This window comes from Schistocerca piceifrons, chromosome 9 (assembly GCF_021461385.2).
Source record: "Schistocerca piceifrons isolate TAMUIC-IGC-003096 chromosome 9, iqSchPice1.1, whole genome shotgun sequence".
Lineage (NCBI taxonomy): Eukaryota > Metazoa > Arthropoda > Insecta > Orthoptera > Acrididae > Schistocerca > Schistocerca piceifrons.
Genome location: NC_060146.1, coordinates 136883737 through 136892954, shown reverse-complemented (window position 1 = coordinate 136892954; position 9218 = coordinate 136883737). Strand labels below are relative to the sequence as shown.

The 9218-nt window shown below is 45.1% G+C and overlaps 1 non-coding gene across 1 annotated transcript; it reads left to right on the top strand.

Annotated features, from left to right (window-relative positions):
- Positions 1 to 419: 419 nt before the first annotated feature.
- Positions 420 to 526, top strand: LOC124717549. Its single transcript, XR_007005805.1, has one exon. It is a non-coding gene; the product is annotated as a U6 spliceosomal RNA (small nuclear RNA).
- Positions 527 to 9218: the final 8692 nt, after the last annotated feature.

Genomic DNA, 9218 nt, shown 5'->3' with positions numbered 1-9218 from the left:
ATCCTTCTGAATCTGCTTAGTGTATTCATCTCTTGGTCTCCCTCTGCGATTTTTACCCTCCACACTGCCCTCCAGTACTAAATTGGTGATCCCTTGATGCCTCAGAACATATCCTATCAACCGATCCTTTCTTCTAGTCAAGGAGATGTCTCTAAGCTAAGTAAAACTTCTGTTTACTGTTTCTTGTGTGATCGCTAATCACTTCTGCTCCTACGATAATAATCGAAGTAGACGAAATGAATTAAAAATTGTGCTGCGGTCGGGACTCGAACCCGGGTCTTCTTACCAATATCGGAGAGCCCTGGCAGTGATGACAATATGTTGGGGAGAAATGAACTGAATTTTGTGTTGGGGAGGACAATCAGCTTAGGAAGTTCGTGTAGCAATGTTGACCATCGTGCTGTGGTGATGTAATGGTTGTACTCGCTTCGGCGGTACATATACTAAAATTGGAACGATACAGAGAAGATTAGCATGGCCCCTGCGCAAGGATGACACGCAAAATCGTGAAGCGTTCCACATTTTCGCCGGCACGGTAACTCAGCGTGTTCGGTCAGAGGGTTAGCTGCCCTCTGTAATAAAAAAAAGCTGAGTTAATGGATCAACTACGAACTGAAACGGGTGTCTCGCGACGTTCGCACCGAGCAGATACAACGAACTAAAGTGAACAAAATGAGATTATAAAAAAAAAAATGGTCAGCATTTATGCCTAGCAAGCAAGAAGACCCGGATTCGAGTCCCGGCCGCAGCACAAGTTTCAATTCATTTTGTTTACTTCGATCATTATCGTAGATAATAAAAATAGACTTAAATGTCTCAGGGCAAAATTTAATTATCTATAAGACCACCAATGGTACAAGGACGTCCCACTGTGTCCCATACTGGGGTGCTTGCAAATATCGGAGAGCCCTGGCAGTAGTGACAATATGTAAGGGAAAAATGAATTGATGTTTGTGTTTGGGAAGGCACTCGAACCAGGGTCTTCTAACCATTAGACCCTCGCAGTTTCATGGTCAATATTCCTGCACGAACTACCTATGCTCGTACTGCGATGGTGGTGTTGTTGTAGTTGTCTTCTGTCCTGAGACTGGTTTGATGCAGCTCTCTATGCTACTCATTCCTGTGCAAGCTTCTTCATCTCCCAGTACTTACTGCAACCTACATCCTTCTGAATCTGCTTAGTGCATTCATCTCTTGGTCTCCCTCTACGATTTTTACCCTCCACGCTGCCCTCCAATGCTGAATTTGTCATCCCTTGATGCCTCAGAACATGTCCTACCAACCGGTCCCTTCTTCTTGTCAAGTTGAGCCACAAACTCCTCCCGAATTCTATTCAATACCTCCTCATTAGTTATGTGATCTACCCATCTAATCTTCAGCATTCTTCTGTAGTACCACATTTCGAAAGCTTGTATTCTCTTCTTGTCCAAACTATTTATCGTCCATGTTTCACTTACATACATGGTTACACTCCATACAAATACTTTCAGAAACGACTTCCTGACACTTAAATCTATACTCGATGTTAACAAATTTCTCTTCTTCAGAAACACTTTCCTTGCCATTGCCAGTCTACATTTTATATTCTCTCTACTTCGACCATCATCAGTTATTTTGCTCCCCAAATAGCAAAACTCCTTTACTGCTGTAAGTGTCTCATTTCCTAATCTATGTCCCTCAGCATCACCCGATTTAATTCGACTACATTCCATTATCCTCGTTTTGCTTTTGTTGTTGTTCATCTTATATCCTCCTTTCAAGACACTGGCCATTCCGTTCAACTGCTCTTCCAAGTCTCTGACAGAATTCCAATGTCATCGGCGAACCTCAAAGTTTTTATTTCTCCTCCATGGACTTTAATACCTACTCCGAATTTTTCTTTTGTTCCCTTCACTGCTTGATCAATATACAGATTGAATAACATCGGGAACAGGCTAAAACCCTGTCTCACTCCCTTCCCAACCGCTGCTTCCCTTTGATGCCCCTCGACTCTTATAACTGCCATCTGGTTTCTGTACAAATTGTAAGCCTTTCGCTCCCTGTATTTTACCCCTGCCACCTTCACAATTTGAAAGAGAGTATTCCAGTCAACACTGTCAAAAGCTTTCTCCAAGTCTATAAATGCTAGAAATGTAGGTTTGCTTTTCCTAAATCTATTTTCTAACATAAGTCGTAGGGTCAGTATTGCCTCACGTGTTCCAAAATTTCTGCCGAATCCAAACTGATCTTCCCCGAAGTCGGCTTCTACCAGTTTTTCCATTCGTCTGTAAAGAATATGCGTTAGTATTTTGCAGCCGTGGCTTATTAAACTGATAGTTCGGTAATTTTCACATCTGTCAACACCTGCTTTCTTTGGGATTGGAATTGTTATATTCTTCTTGAAGTCTGAGGGTATTTCGCCTGTCTCATACATCTTGCTCACCAGATGGTAGAGTTTTGTCAGGACTGGCTCTCCCAAGGCCGTCAGTAGTTCCAGTGGAATGTTGTCTACTCCGGGGCCTTGTTTCAACTCAGGTCTTTCAGTGCTGTGTCAAAGTCTTCACGCAGTATCGTATCTCCCATTTCATCTTCTTCTACATCCTCTTCCATTTCCATAATATTGTCCTCAAGTTCCTCGCCCTTGTATAGACCCTCTATATACTTCCAGCTTTCTGCTTTCCCTTCTTTGCTTAGAACTGGGTTTCCATCTGAGCTCTTGATATTCATACAAGTGGCTCTCTATTCTCCAAAGGTCTCTTTAATTTTCCTGTAGGCAGTATCTATCTTACCCCTCATGAGATAAGCCTCTACATCCTTACATTTGTCATCTAGCCATCCCTCCTTAGCCATTTTGCTCTTCCTGTCGATCTCATTTTTGAGAAGTTTGTATTCCCTTTTGCCTGCTTCATTTACTGCATTTTTATGTTTTCTCCTTCAATCAATTAAATATGTCTTCTGTTACCCAAGGGTTTCTACTAGCCCTCGTCTTTTTACCTACTTGATCGTCTGCTGCCTTCACTACTCCATCCCTCAGAGCTACCCATTCTTCTTCTACTGTATTTCTTTCCCCCATTCCTGTCAATTGTTCCCTTATGCTCTCCCTGAAACTCTGTACAACCTCTGGTTCTTTCAGTTTATCCAGGTACCAACTCCTTAAATTCCCACCTTTTTGCAGTTTCTTCAGTTTTAATCTACAGTTCATAACCAATAGATTGTGGTCAGAGTCCACATCTGCCCCTGGAAATGTCTTACAATTTAAAACCTGGTTCCTAAATCTCTGTCTTACCATTATATAATCTATCTGATCTAGTATCTCCAGGATTCTTCCACGTATACAACCTTCTTTAATGATTCTTGAACCAAGTGTTAGCTATAATTAAGTTATGCTCTGTGCAAAATTCTACCAGGCAGCTTCCTCTTTCATTTCTCTCCCCAAATCCATATTCACCCACTATGTTTCCTTCTCTGCCTTTTCCTACTCTCGAATTCTAGTCACCCATGACTATTAAATTTTCGTCTCCCTTCACCACCTGAATAATTTCTTTTATCTCATCATACATTTCATCAATTTCTTCATCATCTGCAAGGTTGTTGGCATATAACTTTGTACTACTGTAGTAGGCATGGGCTTCGTGTCTATCTTGGCCACAATAATGCGTTCACTATGCTGTTAGTAGTAGCTTACCCGCACTCCAGTTATTTTATTCATTATTAAACCTACTCCTGCATTACTCCTATTTGATATTGTATTTATAACCCTGCATTCACCTGACCAAAAGTCTTGTTCCTCCTGCCTCGCCGGCCGCGGTGGTCTCGCGGTTAAGGCGCTCAGTCCGGAACCGCGCGACTGCTACGGTCGCAGGTTCGAATCCTGCCTCGGGCATGGATGTGTGTGATGTCCTTAGGTTATTTAGGTTTAAGTAGTTCTAAGTTCTAGGGGACTGATGACCACAGAAGTTAAGTCCCATAGTGCTCAGAGCCAGCCTCCTGCCTCCGAACTTCACTAATTCCCACTATATCTAACTTTGACCTATCCATTTCCCTTTTTAAATTTTCTAACCTACTTGCCCGATTACGGGATCTGACATTCCACTCTCCGATCCGTAGAATGCCAGATTTCTTTCTCCTGATAACGACGTCCTCCTGAGTAGTCCCCGCCCGGAGATCCGAATGGGGGACTATTTCACCTCTGGAATATTTTACCCAAGAGGACGCCATCATCATTTAACCATTCAGTTAAGCTGCATGCCCTCGGGAAAAATTACGGCTGTAGTTTCCCCTTGCTTTCAGCCGTTCGCAGTACCAGCACAGCAAGGCCGTTTTGGTTAGTGTTGCAAGGCCAGATCAGTCAATCATCCAGACTGATGCCCCTGCAACTACTGAAAAGGCTGCTGCCCCTCTTCAGGAACCACACGTTTGTCTGGCCTCTCAACAGATACCCCTCCGTTGCGGTTGCACCTACGGTACGGCCATCTGTATCGCGGAGGCACGCAAGCCTCCCCACCAACGGCAAGGTCAATGGTTCATGGGGGTAGGTGCAATGGTGTAATGGTTAGCATTTCTGCGTGCTAGTTTCGACTCTCGGCCGCAGCACAAATTTTAATTCATTTCGACTCCTTCGAAAATTTTGGTAGATAATAAAAGAGGCTTAAAAGTCTCAGGGAAACATTTAGTTTTAACTTCTGTTCCTGTCCAGGTTGCCTACGATGACGGCTGCAGCACCAGTCTCTAGCCCACCTCTCCATACTGTTATGCATGAAGTAGTAAACAACAGTATGGAACTTACGTCAGAATGTTACAAACACGCCAATTTGTGAACTTGCCGTGTACTGGGGTATCGGTAAACGGTAACCTGTTGCGAACGTTAACTCAGAGTTAACGGCACACTCATAGATCACTCATTCATACACTATGCTGGGGAAACATCGATGTCTCGTTAGTCTGATGAGGTACTTGCCGAAGTCTATATTTAGAGAGCTGTTTGGCGCTCACTGTCCTTCTCGAATTCCAGTTAATATTTTTTTTCCATTTTTATAGATGTTATTCTATTTCCTGTGGGGAATGGATAAATATTTTTTTTCCATTTTTATAGATGTTATTCCATTTCCTGTGGGGAATGGATAAAAATCGGTCCAGATCTCGTTCAGAAGTGGATGAACGTTTCGCTAAGTCTGCAGTATGCTTTTTATTGTTTCGTTTGTGTGATATCATTGGTCGGCAGCAACTTCACCAGCGACTCACAGAAATGCACTTCTCCGACAGAGGCCGATAACGCCATCACGGGGACCCGGCGGATCCAATGATGCGTGCACGATGAGCCACGCTTTCAGCGGCTCCGAATAGGATAGGTTTAAGTCGTTGTTCATACTTTTTTCACACACTTGGGAAAGGGTAAAGACTACGACTTTCCGCGTAACACAGCTGTGTGATAGACGCTACGCGAGGCGGAGCGAACTGCACGTGACGTGTAAACGCTGTGCTCAGCGCAGCTGACTAACATAACTGGAAATGCGGAACTTCCAGGTGTGAGCGGCTGCCACGCGCATCGCGCCGTTCCTCCAGTAGTAGCCACAACTGTGGAACATTTAGTCGTTGATGTCGTCATTCCTTGCTGATTAGGTAGCGCGGTAGCGCTCGCCGTGCCTAGCTAGCCGGATGCAGCGGACGCAAGTAAACAGTCGACTGATCGACAGCTACGGCCGCCGAGGCGGAACTGATGAGCTATCCATGCAGGACTTACGAGCAGAGGCCAGAACTGAGCTTTGCATACTCGCACTAAACTCGCCAGCAGGTCTTATGTCGCCATCTCAGAACTCGCCACCTGCGTCTGCTGGCACCCGACCTGCAAGTTCCCGCTTCACTCCGTCTAACCGTAAACGCGTCACCTCAATCTGTTGTTGAGTGCAAGTGGACTGTACCAGCGTGGACAGGGCAGCGAGATCACGAGTTCACAAGCACACCAGAGGACTCGTGGCAATGTCGCTACACACGTAACAGTTGGGCGGTAACGGATCGGTTCGCAGCGAATATTGTTATTTTTATATACAGGGTGTTACAAAAAGGTACGGCCAAACTTTCAGGAAACATTCGTCACACACAAAGAAAGAAAATATGTTATGTGGACATGTGTCCGGAAACGCTTACTTTCCATGTTAGAGCTCATGTTATTACTTCTCTTCAAATCACATTAATCATGGAATGGAAACACACAGCAACAGAACGTACCAGCGTGACTTCAAACACTTTGTTACAGGAAATGTTCAAAATCTCCTCCGTTAGCGAGGATACATGCATCCAACCTCCGTTGCATGGAATCCCTGATGCGCTGGTGCAGCCCTGGAGAATGGCTTATTGTATCACAGGCCGTCCACAATACGAGCACGAAGAATCTCTACATTTGGTACCGGGGTTGCGTAGACAAGAGCTTTCAAATGCCCCGATAAATGAAAGTCAAGAGAGTTGAGGTCAGGAGAACGTGGAGGCCATGGAATTGGTCCGCCTCTACCAATCCATCGGTCACCGAATCTGTTGTTGAGAAGCGTACGAACACTTTGACTGACATGTGCAGGAGCTCCATCGTGCATGAACCACGTGTTGTGTCGTAAAGGCACATGTTCTAGCAGCACAGGTATAGTATCCCATATGAAATCATGATAACGTGCTCCATTGAGCGTAGGTGGAAGAACATGCCTGCCCAAACGTTCACAGAAAACCTGTGTTGATGACGTGATTGCACAATTGCGTACGGATTCTCGTCAGCCCACACATGTTGATTGTGAAAATTTACAATTTGATCACGTTGGAATGAAGCCTCATCCGTAAATAGAACATTTGCACTGAAATGAGGATTGACACATTGTTGGATGAACCATTCGCAGGAGTGTACCCGTGGAGGCCAATCAGCTGCTGATAGTGCCTGCACACGCTGTACATGGTACGGAAACAACTGGTTCTCCCGTAGCACTCTCCGTACAGTGACGTGGTCAACGTTACCTTGTACAGCAGCAATTTCTCTGACGCTGACATTAGGGTTATCGTCAACTGCACGAAGAATTGCCTCGTCCATTGCAGGTGTCCTCGTCGTTCTAGGTCTTCCCCAGTCGCGGGTCATAGGCTGGAATGTTCCGTGCCCCCTAAGACGCCGATCAATTGCTTCGAACGTTTTCCTCTCGGGACACCTTCGCTCTGGAAATTCGATACAAACGTACCGCGCCACGGCTATTCCCCGTGCTAATCCATACATCAAATGGGCATCTGCCAACTCCGCATTTGTAAACATTGCACTAACTGCAAAACCACTTTCGTGATGAACACTAACCTGCTGATGCTACGTACTGATGTGCTTGATGCTAGTACTGTAGAGCAATGAGTCGCATGTCAACACAAGCACCGAAGTCAACATTCCTTTCCTTCAATTGGGCCAACTGGCGGTGAATCGAGGAAGTACAGTACATACTGACGAAAGTAAAATGAGCTCTAACATGGAAATTAAGCGTTTCCGGACACATGTCCACATAACATCTTTTCTTTATTTGTGTGTGAGGAATGTTTCCTGAAAGTTTGGCCGTACCTTTTTGTAACACCCTGTATATAAAAATAACAATATTCGCTGCGAACCGATCCGTTACCGCCCAACTGTTACGTGCGTCATTGCCATACTGGCGTATCACCCGGCGCGATGGTTTGGGGTGCCATTGGTTACACGTCTCGGTCACCTCTTGTTCGCATTGACTGCACTTTGAATTTTACATTTCAGATGTGTTACGACCCTTGGCTCTACCCTTCATTCGATCGCTGCGAAACCCTACATTTCAGCAGGATAATGCACGACCGCATGTTGCAGGTCCTGTACGGGCCTTTCTCGATACAGAAAATGTTCGACTGCTGCCCTGGCCAGCACATTCTCCAGATGTCTCACTGATTGAAAACGTCTGTTCAATGGTGGCCGAGCAACTGGCTCGTCACAATACGCCAGTCACTACTCTTGATGAACTGTGGTATCGTGTTGAATCAGCACGGGCAGCTGTACCTGTACACGCCATCCAAGCTCTGTTTGTCTCAATGCCCAGGCGTATCAAGGCCGTTATTACGGCCAGAGGTGGTTGTTCTGGGTAGTTATTTCTCTGGATCTATGCCCCCAATTTCGTGAAAATGTAATCACATGTCAGTCCTGGTGTAATATCTTTATCTAATGAATATCCGTTTATCATCCGCATTTCCTCCTTGTGTAGCAATTTTAATGGCGAGTAGTGTATATACAGGGTGGAGAAAAATTCGCGCACTTTGTCTGCGCAGCACGATTCCTCACATAGTGTCAATAAAAGAACGTCTGTCACAAAATTTCCTCCGGCTCATATTTAGGGCAGTAGCGGACGTTACAGATTGACAGTATGGCAACACTGTAACCACGTGTACGATGGAACTCTGTCGGGAAGAACAGCAGTGCTGTGAATTTGGGACAGTAGACTGCGAAATTGTTTGCAAAGCATGCTACTATCCCTGCTTGTGACGTAAGGCCATAAAAAAAATGTAGTGGACTTGAACTTGTCAAGAATAATTACTCGGTGGGACCACTGGGAGAGGGTACAGCAAAAACGTTTTCAATCTGGTAGATGCTGTGGTGTGAAACAATTCGCGTCCACGACATGCAACAGGTTCCCTTAGAATCTGACAAAGGACTGTATTTCCATTTCTGTTTTCATACTAGGTAACTGCAAATGTTTTGTAGAAGACTCACTGTGATCGCTGTATGACGATTGAAACACCAGATACTGTACCACGCAGGCTACTTTCAGGAAGTGAAAACAAATAAGACTCTACCCAGAATCGAACCATTGAGCTGCATTCTAACCCATAACACTACTCGCTGCACCGCCTGCATAGCGCTAGTACGATGTCGTGGCAGAGGTAGTTACTGTACGCGTCATTACAGTGTTGAAAATCTGCCAATCTTTAACGTGCATTTACTGCCCGAAATATGTGCAGGACGAAATTTTGTCACAGATATTTTTGTATTGTCAGTATGTGAGCAATCGCGTTGCTAAGCATAAAATGGCTCTGACCACTATGGGACTTAACTGCTGAGGCCATCAGTCCCCTAGAAGTTAGAACTACTTAAACCTAACTAATCTAAGGACATCACACACATCCATGCCCGAGGTAGGATTCGAACCTGCGACCGTAGCGGTCACGCGGCTCCAGACTGAAGCGCCTAGAACCGCTCGGCCACACCGGCCGAC